This window comes from Anoplophora glabripennis, unplaced genomic scaffold, assembly GCF_000390285.2.
Source record: "Anoplophora glabripennis isolate ALB-LARVAE unplaced genomic scaffold, Agla_2.0 scaffold15, whole genome shotgun sequence".
In the NCBI taxonomy this organism is placed as follows: domain Eukaryota; kingdom Metazoa; phylum Arthropoda; class Insecta; order Coleoptera; family Cerambycidae; genus Anoplophora; species Anoplophora glabripennis.
Genome location: NW_019416279.1, coordinates 2,493,577 through 2,505,810, shown reverse-complemented (window position 1 = coordinate 2,505,810; position 12,234 = coordinate 2,493,577).

Here is a 12,234-nt window from a genome sequence, read left to right as displayed (position 1 = left end):
GAATAAAAAATTCAGAATTGAAAAAAATTACCAAATTTTTCAAAATTACCGTTACTTTTATGACAATTTTACATTGAATATTTCAAATGTAGAATAATAAATTTTTTAATTTAAAATTTTTTTTTAATTAAAAAAATTTTTTTTCGATATTTGAAATATTCAGTGAAATTACAAAGATGACGCTAGAGAATTTTGAAAAATTTTATTTTTTTTCAAAATTGAATTTTTTCCAAAATTTACAATTTTGATAAGTACTTAGGTATAACGAGAAATTATGACAAAAATAACATAAAAAAATTGTTTCATCTTGATCATTATTAATTGATGTGTAAGGAGTAATAACAAACTTTCTTTAATTTTTTATATTTTTTTACGTTATATTTCTCAAATTTCGCGTTAAAAAAAAATTCTAAATTTTGAAAAAAAAATTTTTTTTAATTAAATATTTCAAAATTTGGAAAATTCTCATCTTTTCTACAATTTCACATTGAATATTTCAGTCAAGAAACATTTTTTTTTAATCAAAAGAAAATTTGAAATTGACATTTTTTTTTGAAATGTTCGATGTAAAAATGGCAAAAAATAACCAAATATATTTTTTTTAATTTTGAAATATTTAATATTTTTTTGTTTAATTTTTTCAAAAAATTTTTTTTCTATATTTGATGAGTATTTAACGCTAAATTTGAGAAAAAGATCGTAAAAAATACCTTGTTTCTCATAATTTCACGTTAAAAAATATCGAAAAAAATTCAAAATTGAAAAAATTACCAAATTTTTCAAAATTACGTAGTTACTTTTTTGACAATTTTACATTGAATATTTCAAATGTAGAAAAAAAAAATTTAATTTCAAAAAATATATTTTTTCGACATTTGAAATATTCAGTGTTAAAGTGTAAAAAAGATGACGCTAGAGAATTTTGAAAATTTTTATATTTTTCAAAATTGAAATTTTTCCAAAATTTACAATTTTTTTTTTCGGTTTTTGACGAATACTTATAACGCAAAATTATGAGAAAAATAACGTAAAAAAATTGTTTCATCTTGATCATTATTAATTGATGTTTAAGGAGTAATAACAAACCTTTAATTTTTTATAAATTTTTTTTTACGTTATACAAATTTCGCGTTAAAAAAAAATTTTTTTAAATATTAAATATCAAAATTTTAGAAAATTCTCTTGCGTCATCTTTTTTACCATTTCACATTGAATATTTCAGTCGAAAAAAAATTTTTTTTTTTTCAAAAATAAATTTGAAATTATGAAGAAATTTTTTTTCTACATTTGAAATATTCAATGTAAAACTGTCAAAAAAGTAACCAAATAAATTTTTAAAAATTTTGTAAAATTCGATATTTTTCAAAATTAAATTTTCAAAATAAATTTTTTTTTTTCGATATTTTATGAGTATTTAATGCGAAATTTGAGAAAAATAACGTAAAAGAAAAATTACCTTATTTCTCTCATAATTTCGCGTTAAGTATTGGTCACATTTCGAAAAAAAAAAATTGAAAACTGAAAATATCAAATTTTACAAATTTTTTAAAAATTACAGTTTTATTTGTTTTTACCATTTCACATTGAATATTTCAGTCGAAAAAAATTTTTTTTTTTTTCAAAAATAAATTTGAAATAATGAAGAAATTTTTTTTCTACATTTGAAATATTCAATGTAAAACTGTCAAAAAAATAACCAAATAAATTTTTAAAAATTTTGTGAAATTCGATATATTTTTCAAAATTAAATTTTCAAAATAAATTTTTTTTTCGATATTTTATAGTATTTAGTATAGTATTTAATGCTAAATTTGAGAAAAATAACGTAAAAGAAAAATTACCTTATTTCTCATAATTTCGCGTTAAGTATAGGTCACATATCGAAAAAAAAATTGAAAATTTTGAAAATATCAAATTTTACAAATTTTTTAAAAATTACTTATTTATTTGTTTTTAACAATTTTACATTGAATATTTCAAATGTAGAAAAAAATCTTTTAATTTCAAATTTTTTTTAATTTCAAAAAAATGTTTCTTTCGACATTTCTTTTGATTGCGCCGTGTTTCTCTAAAAATTTTTTGATCTCAAAATTTCAAAACTAGGATCTTCAGGCTTCAAAATACTCCTTATTTTTTCTCGATACGACCATTATTCACGAAGTTACAGCTTTTAAAAAGTCACAAAAAAAATTGGAAATTTTTCTACTCCCTTAATTTTTTTTGCTGAGTGCATTTATTATTATTATTATCATCATTATTACAGTTCTTCTTACTGTTATTATCCTAATTGCTGAAATGTTAAAAGTGTTGAGGAGAAAAATGACGATAGGGGCAACTGGGGTAGCTCCACTCGTCCCCAATCAACAGTGCTAGTCCGATCCTCGGAAACAATTGAATGTACTGCCGATGCAGTCCGGCGAACACGAATTCCGACTGCTGCCGATGGAGATCAAACGGCGATGCATTAAGTCGACTCGATGAAAGGGCGGAACTACGAAGATTAGCGATTGTTTCGCTGGCGATTCCGGAGCGTGCATTGTGCCCATTAGATAGATGGCGCCACGGGGACTTAATTGGAGATAAGCCCGGCGAAATAGGAACTTTAACTAATTACCTCAATTGGGCCTTTTCAAGGCACGCTTGATATACGGCGTCGGAATTAAATTTTATTGATAAAAAGGTCAGAGGAGCTTGTGCAATGCGATAAAATTCAATAGAGGGTCAGTTAATGATATGGTATAGTAGATAACTAACACCGATACGGAGCTGAACCAATGACAATAATATTTAACATAATCCTATCCACAAATATTACACCAAGTATGTGGATAGTCTCAGGTATTTGTCCAATTTATAGGAGTGGAGATATAAATGAAAAACTACCGTCCCATTGGTATCATCTGCGATTTTACTAAAGTTTTAAGTTTTGTTTTATAAAGGGCCGTTCAACATCTTCAAATTTGGTGCGTTTAGCACAGAGTTTTTAACGTTCGTGGTCAAATAGATGTGGATCTGATGATATATTCAAGGCCTTTGATAAGCTTTCTCAGAATATTTTACCTCTTAAATTAAGAAAATTGCATAATTTTATCTGGTGTACCTATTGGGACCACTATTGTTTAATATTTTTATTGATACAGCAAATATCTTTCCAGCCCCAGACCTGATGTACAAATTTATTTGTACTTTTTGATTATAATTGACATTTTTACAGCTACTTTGAAAAATTGACGTTTTATTCCGTTTTTTTTCAATCTCATGGCTTCGTTATTGCAAATTTCGTAATCGGACCACCGCCATTTTGTAGCTATTTTTATTACGAACAAATCATATCTTAAGCATTTTTTCGTACAAAGTCATCCCGCTGAGTTATTTAAAGAAAACTACTAAAAAAAACGAAATTTCGCAATTCAATTGTTAATAACTTTTTTCTCTGATAAGATACTTTGCCAGCAAATTGACCTGTTATAGTACTCAATATTTAAAGTAGGCCTGTGTAGTTATTTCCGGGTTATCAAGGAAATGTCACCAACAGTAACTTTTCGGCCTCTGTCGACTAGACTATAAGCAATGTTGACTGTCATACTCCAGTAACTTTTTTCTCCGATAAGATACTTTGCCAGCAAATTGACCTGTTATAGTACTCAATATTTAAAATAGGCCTGTGCAGTTATTTCCGGGTTATCAAGGAAATGTCACCAACAGTAACTTTTCGGCCTCTGTCGACTGGACTATAAGCAATGTTGTCTGTCATACTCCAGGAACTTTCCCTTAATATAAACAAATGTGCAGTTATCTTACTTTCGCACAAAAAGAAGTGTTGAGATTTCGAATAAAAATTCTGAAAAGACCTAAACATGTCAAAGACATAGGATATTTCGATCTCAAATTAATATTCGCACAGCATACAGGGTGATCCACAAATGGTGAATAAAGAAATTAATAACATTAGTCATCATTTTAATGATTTTATTTGAGTAAATGCTCAAAAATACCTCCATTTGCACGAACACAGGCACGCATTTTAGTCACACAAATGTAATTTGTTCGAAAGTTATTGTTGCTTGAATCTGATGAAAACCATTATTTATTCTTTCTTATAACTGCTCAGATTGTCAAAGTTGCTATCGCAGCCCACTATGTAATTTTAAAAACCATTATATTCGAATATCGAAGTGTGTTCTCAGTTCGTGTGATTTACAGTTCCGGTAGCAAATATTAATACAATGATGTTTCACAAAAAAAATGAGCCCTCTTGTGTTACATTTGGTAGAGCAACTGTTCATTTTAATATAAATTAATTATTGAAATTTGGTTCTAGTCAAAAAAATTGATCTGTAAAACAGCTGCAAAACTGCAACTGCTGCACAAATCATTTTTTAGCATTATATTAATTATATTTTATTTGGTTGGCGGTTTTAAAATTAGTTGTTGATTTAATTATGCTGTGCTTTAATTATTAATATCGTTGTTTCTTTTTGTTGTTTTTTAGTATGTGTATTTGTGCATCGTATTATTTCTTTAAATTGTGTGTAGATATTATTGAACTTATTTATTTATTTTAGTAAATAAGTAATAAATACCAGAGTGTACAATACATAGGCTTGTATTTTTGAAACATATAGAATAATTGCAGTTTTTTAATTCCACAAAAGGTTCTAATAATTGTTATTTATAAAATGTTGAGCTTAAAGCGTCATCCAATAAGTCATTGATACAGGTTATAGCAGAATAGGGCAAAAATTTGGTCCTTGTGGTATTCCACTATGTATATGTTGAAAAATATGGCGTAATAATTAATATGTTATAAAATTATGGTTTTAATTCAAATCAGTTCATTTCTGGAAATCTAAATTTGTATTTCAACGTTATAATACACAAATTTACAACAGAAACCCGTCGTGGTGGGATTTGAGACAGACGTTTATTGAAAACAGAAACTCGGCTGGTAAAACCAGACATCAACCACTCGCTGATCCTTTTCATGTAACCCGAAGACAATTCTCGTCGTCAGTCTCAGAATTCAACTCCCACATCCACACAATACTTTTCCTCGTGCTTCGCTTTTCACTACGGTGGATCCGATATGCTCATTTCCCTTGTCACCTGGGTCACGAGTTCTGGATTTAGTGAGAAAATCTATATTGTACAAGGGAAGCTCAAGTTTTGCCTTTCTCTTATTTCCTGAATTAAACATGTGGCTTGTTTTAAACCGTTGAATCTAATTTTTTAAGCAACAGAATGGTTTGAATAATAATTTCGTTTATTTCAAATAGGTTTTTACCCAGTTACATAGAGTTAGAAAGAGGGATAATCAGAATTACTAGAATCTAGGTTAAAATTGAGATAGAGATAGAGTCGGTACCTATTTTTTATATCTACCAAAGATAAAATGGGGTGATTCACTAAATTTTCAAAATCATTCTTATACACAAAGTATTGCTCACGATTAGGCGGTCCTAAAACTTTCAGCTCAATCCGTTGAGCGGTTTTCAAACTATATGATGATTTTTAAAATGCGAATATTTGTCTTAGCCATGACAGTGCAATGACGTCACCGCATGGGACGGTCAGCCGGCTTGGCGCTAGTCCCAGTAATCACTTTTAACCTTCCAAACTGAAGAGGCCCCAAAATTGAACCTTGCGCCACTCTTATTAAAAAAATGTATTTTCTACTGTAAAACTTTCCATATTATAGAAATATGATTAAATTCAATTAAGAAAATAAGCAAAAGCTGTACGAAGAGTCGTTCTCTGGATTTCTACATTAATTACAGCTGTTGATGTTAACAAATAATGATTGTTATCTGTTCATTGCTTTGATTAAATTATGGTAATTGTTTTTCAGTACGTCGAATTGAAAATTTGTCGTCCACCGGCCGACAAAACAGACATTCGTGCAAGTTCTCATGCGTAAAAAATTATTTACGGAAAATTCAACGAACATCGATGAAAAACCCGATCCGCAAGAGTTGATTATACTGGTTGTTTGCGTTTTATCAACGAAGCCAGACACTCTATTGACATGAATGTAGTGCTGCTGCCTTTCTAACGCGATTTTTCAATTCGCCCATTCCAGCGACTGACGAACCGACCCACCGACCCCGGAAAACGCTAATTGTTTCAGTGAGCCTGAAAATTTACATTGCGGCTGTGACAGTCAGTTTTTAGAGCCGATCCGTCGATTGGCGGAATATTTTTCAGTGTTTACAATGCCGGATTAATTCGCGATTTGGGTATCGCTGAGGAGTGCTTCATGGCTCGGTTAAAGGGCCTGTTCTCGTTACGTGAGTGGTAATTGATTGAAACTCTTGATTGTGCGTTCAATAATGACAAAGTTTTTCTGTTCTTATGATTATTCATTTGACGCAGATAAAAGTAGATACGTATGCTAATGTGTCCAATTCCAAAAAGTAATGTATATTAATTATTGTTATATTTTGCCAGTGAAAACGAAACCAAAAGGTTATTAAGTAAGTCCTTACGCCAAAAGGGTCAGCTAAAGGTTTACACGTGACTTTTGCTGAACCAAAAACGTAACATCCAAGTACAAGACATGAAAAGAAAGTTTTCTTTTGATCAGATGAAAATGGTGTCACAAATGGAAAGTCGCTGATAAAGATGGTCATAAGAAGCTTTAATTCTTTTGATAGTGTTGCACCCATTTCATATTTATGTACTTCTTGGTAGTAATACTAGACATAGTAAGCTACATTATATATTTTTTCTGTGATTGTACCTCTGCGTGAACTAATAAAATCTTGACAAAAAAATATTCTTATTTTATTTTTAATAGTAAATAAGATAGAAAAATTCTATAAAAAATATATAATGTAGACTAATATTTTGTCTAACGAAAAAAACAATTTTGAAAAATACCCGCTCTAGCGTCTATTTGATCAATTATCACTAGAAAGCAGCGAGATGCGAGGCTGAATTTGTGTCAATGGTAGATTTATATCTCGCCAATGTTATCACACAAGTCATATTCAAAATACCTTTCTGGGGCCGCTGACCTTATCTTATCCTGCTAGACCCTTTATGCTTACGATGTACACCATCGAAACGCTTCCCCTTCGGTTCTGGCACCAATAGGCGGGGTAAAAAACCCAGTTACTTCTCAGAACAACATGTTCACTTGTAGCTGTAGTAGGATCATATTCGATGCAAAGTAATAAATCATTGTTTGTCAAGGGAACCAATGAAGTACGCTTTTAAGGGTTTTACAAATTGAATAATTTCTTTATACATTATGAAGGGACGAGGGGATCAGTTCAGGTCTGGCACCATTGTTCCTACAAAAATTCCTTTATTCTCATAAACTATTTATTTTAAATGTAATTTATTATAAATCCAATCTGTTTCCTAAATTCCACATATGTACTACATTTTACCTCTGTACGCGCCACTGTTGTTTACTTGTTTTTTGGAAGCGCTTTCTAATTGACGGCAAAGCTCGCCAGGTTAGTATTTGACGTATAACCGACCAGTTCGTACACAGTGCATATGCAGCGGTATTTCAGATTTTACATTGAATTTCATTTTAAATTTGAATTGATTTTTCTTATGCCTCCTAAAAATGATGACACGATTTTCCTTTGATAAAAGACCAACAACTTTTTGCTCTACTTTGCATCGAATACGATCCTACTATATCTGTACCGCTGTATACGTTTAGTTGTGATAACAATATAAGCTAATTTTGCATGGTTGAATTAGCTTACTAATTACAAGTGATGTAATCGTTTGTTAAAAATATGTTGGTAGAAACCTTATTTTCAATTCAATTCAATTCAGTTCTACTCAAAGCAAGAAAGAGTTGATATGGATAGAGCTACTTTTTGTCAGGAGAAAACGATGTTGTTGCAAGGAAACGATATCAAATATATTATCACGACCTATAAGTACCGATAAAGAAAATTAGTTCAACATGTAAGAGAGTTTTTCTCACTGCAATATGGAAAATCAAAATTAGATAACAGTTTGTGAAACATTCAACTTGTTGATGTAAGTCTTCCATAACTAAACATTAAAATCGGAAAACTGATCACGCTCACGCACCCCAGTGTTGCTGTTAACCGTTATCACAGCCACGCCTCCGGAATATGAACCCCATCCAAGGAGCGTATGATTTATGTGGGCTTTTGTCTCCTGCCGTCCGTTTTATTGGAAAATATTCAATTTGGTCGGTCCAGTATCTAAAAGATCATAAATAAGGGGGCCCCGCAAAGAGATTTATCTTTTTCTGTGTGCCGTCCGCGGGCAAAACAAAAACTTCTCGGATCATACAAGTTTATCACGACCTACTCATTTTATCGGGCGAGTCGTTTGTTTACGTTCCATAACTCTTAAATAATCTGATACTCGCCGATCGGGAAGGAGAACTGTCGAATTGGACGGAAAATGCCATAGAACAAACAAATGCTGATCGAGACGCGCAGGGGCGGACCGGGAGAATGTACTGAAATTTAATTACAGGCGGCCAATTGGGAAAATACAATAATAGATCAGTTTTTTAGAGGTAAAACTACGTTTTCCCCAGAATACTATTCTGAAATTATTTCTTTTTAAATGAAATAGCCGCCTTATAATTCGTTTTTTAAAATATACTTTAGCTCTTGTCTACGCCGCCATTGAACAGCTCCCGAACACGACTAATTGAGCGCGCTTATCGATAATACTCTTTTTGGTATTGGTTATTAACTATCAGCAAACAGTACGGAAAAATCTCGGTTTTTTCGTTTTATTATCCAGTATTTTAATCAAAAGCATTAACCCTAATTCAAATTTAATTGTTACAGTTTATTACGGCGACATGCACCGGCAACACCAAATATTAAGGCAATCTAAACAGGAAAAACTGATATCTAGACACTTTAAAATTTTCACAAGTTAGGGTTAGATATGAAACTTCTGTTTTTTCATTAGAGGTGGTGCTAGGTTCAGTTTTGGGGCCTCATAAGTTTATACGTCCTATAAATGATATCTCATTGATATTCTGAATAAGCCTTTGCGTCAGTACTTTGATTTTCGATATAATCCGGACAATATCCTAACCTTTATTATAAAGATACTGTGCTATTGTATTTTCCAAATAATTTATTCATAACCTTCAGTCAACTTCTCGTATTAAGTCTCTTTCTTGATTTATCAAAGCATTTTCGTGTTTATCCTGTTTTTAAATAGCATGCCTGGTAAATATACTGTGATATGGATCTAATCCTGTATGCTACCCAACTCATTTCTGAAACTTTGGAGAAAAGAGGTTCTCCAAATCATTCAATAAATTAGATTGCGGTGTACTACTATGCAGGCTTGAAGTTTTTGTACCAGTAAATTCCTTTTACATTTGTTGAAATCCTACGTTTTCCACTTACCGAGGTTACAAATCTGATATATTTAATGAAATGTCGGGCGTGCCTCAGGGTTCTACACTGAGTCCACTATTTTGTATTCTTTTCTTTAATGATATGGCGGTTAATTTTAATGCAACAGTTTTTGTTGTCTACTGATCATTTAAAAATCTATATTTGTGTCAACGTATCTAACTGGAGTATACCTCTGTAGTTTGGTATCCTCATTGTAATTGTTACATAACATCTTCAGAAAAAGTGCAAATGGGACTTTCTAAATTATATTTTGGATGAGACTTATTTGAACTTTTTCGCAGGACTTATATTTGGATAGCTTTGAGATGAACAACTTTATTACTTATTTACTCTGTAATGTTTTTATATAAATATAACCACAATATTAATTGCATTAACTTAATCGTGCCAATATTTTGCAATGGTACATTAGCAATATTCTTTTGCAAATATTAAAAAGATTTTACTGCTTTCACAGTTGAGATCTTTTATTTGCTTTTTTCTGTTCTTTTTTTGTTTGTCAAAATTTATGTACATGTGCTAATTTTTATTCATTTTGTATAGATTTTTATAAATTAATTGTTTGTATTTCATTATTTTTTATTTTATATATACACAATACATATTATTATTATTTTGCTCTTGTTTTTTTATCAATTAAAACTATATTTTTCCATCATAATTCGTAGCTTTATTGGTATGATTTTTTTTATTTTGTGACATACACATGTTTTTGTATTCCTCAGTATTTATGCATCCATAATTGAGTTTACTGAGGATTTAAATTAAATTAAAGAAATAAATACAATAAGGCTATATAAAAATTATAATACCTACAAGTCTCAGTTTACTTATTAGTGTTCTTGAGGAAAGGTGTCCCATAGTATCTGCCAATAGATTTTAATTTCGAATATAAGGAAACAGTTCTGAGAATCACAACTCCAAAAATGCTTCTCAAGAAGCTATAGGCCTATAGGAATAGCAGAAAAAATGTGTATACACAAAATAAAAAGTTTTCTCTAGAAACATTTTGGGCCAGTCCATCCCTGAGTCACCTACATTGGAGACAAGAAAGTCGACACCGGATACAAACAAAAGTCCGAATTAGGATCACATATATAGCGACGTGACAAGTTTGACGGCAACCAGATAAGTCTGCTAACCTCGCCAGACTATGGAGAAGTAATCCAAATGAAAAATAGATAAAGGAAACTCGATACTGTGTGCTGTGCACATTATAGTTCCAATATGTGTGGTTTCGTATTATTTTTAACCGCGATATGGCACTAAATTTGACTGTAACGAGAATGTGGCGGTGTTTGGGGATGATGTATCGACACGACATTTTTGAGAGATAAGGCCGACCAAGGAAGAAAGTTCTACATCGTTTAAAACGTGAACAACCAATTAATATTTGCTATTTTCTTGACGATGGCTTCAGAAAGCTGAAACGTTGGAAAAATAAAAAATGTGCTGTAACAAAAAAAAGACTATTTTGCTTAGTAAATCGACTTCGTCGAGAAGTTTAATTATTTTGTTTATTTACACCCAAGGACGTAATACCACTTTTTATTATTTTTAGTAAACCGCTTAAATCCTCGCTACCAAAGGCAGTCCGTCTCAACCGCTAAACAGGGTGTCATTAAAGTGACAAATGTAGACGCTCCTCATCCGGGAAACTGAGACCTCATAACACGTATTTACGACCGCAACCGCCAGATGGCGCTGCACGCCAAACTGCTCTCCGGCAAATTCCACCTCGTAAATTACACAAAAATTTCCCCGTAAACGTAATTCCCTTTGCGGAATATTAGAATGTGACCAGGCAGTTTGGGGTTTAATTAACATTTAAGATAGTTTATTTATGGGGCAACTAGAAGTCGTTACTTGGCGTAGGTAAAGAGATGTATGATCGTCGTTTGTTAGGTTAGTTTTCCGGAAATAGGCTTCATTGATTGCGATCTATGTATTTGTTATTCGAGGACCACAAAATAATGATGCATTAGAGTTGTTTGTTCATATCTAGCAATGTTTTTTCGAGCAATATTTCTGCAACGTTGTGTGAAAAGATTTTGAACATGGCATTTTGGAGGCCTTTTAAAACGAAACGAAATTTACCGTCAATATAATAAAATTGTAAATAATTAAAATATGCTGTTGCCCAAATGAACATATACCATGAGCGGCAAAAGTATGGAATATATTTATTTAAAAATCAGATGTTCCTTATTTGAAAAATCGCTCGGACCCGTCGAATTATATTTTTAGTTGCGCATTTTCTGAAGCAATTTTCATTTATACAGGGTGGCCCAAAAAAAAGTTATGACATCAAGGCATCAACTTTTTTAAATTTTTATTCAATTCTCCATGAAATTCTGATCATTTTTTATATAACATAACCTATACCTATCTTTAACCGTTTTCGAGATAATGGCGTCTGAATATAGAATATAGAATTTTCAAAAATTACCCTGAGATTTACCCTGCTGGTTTTAAAATAAAACCACATTTGTATTTCCATCTTAGATTTGTGTGGTTCACAGAAAGTTGCTTCAAATCAGAAAAATCCATAAGAAATAAGTGGTTCGGTGATTTATTTTGATCGTTAGGACGCAATGACTGGAATGTAAAAAATATAGGTGAGGTATTTAGGTATAATTTAACTAAAAACGCATAATTTTATTGCATAAAATATGATTTTGTTAAATGTCACTATTTAAATTACGAGTCAGATTATTTTGCAAATTTTTAGCACCGTTTCATGTTTTCTTGTAAAGAACAAAAAACTCTCCAGAAAAAGACGCATTGTAGCCGTCGTCAAGCAACTAAATATTAAATAGGTAACATCAAAGTCAGTTGAAACTGA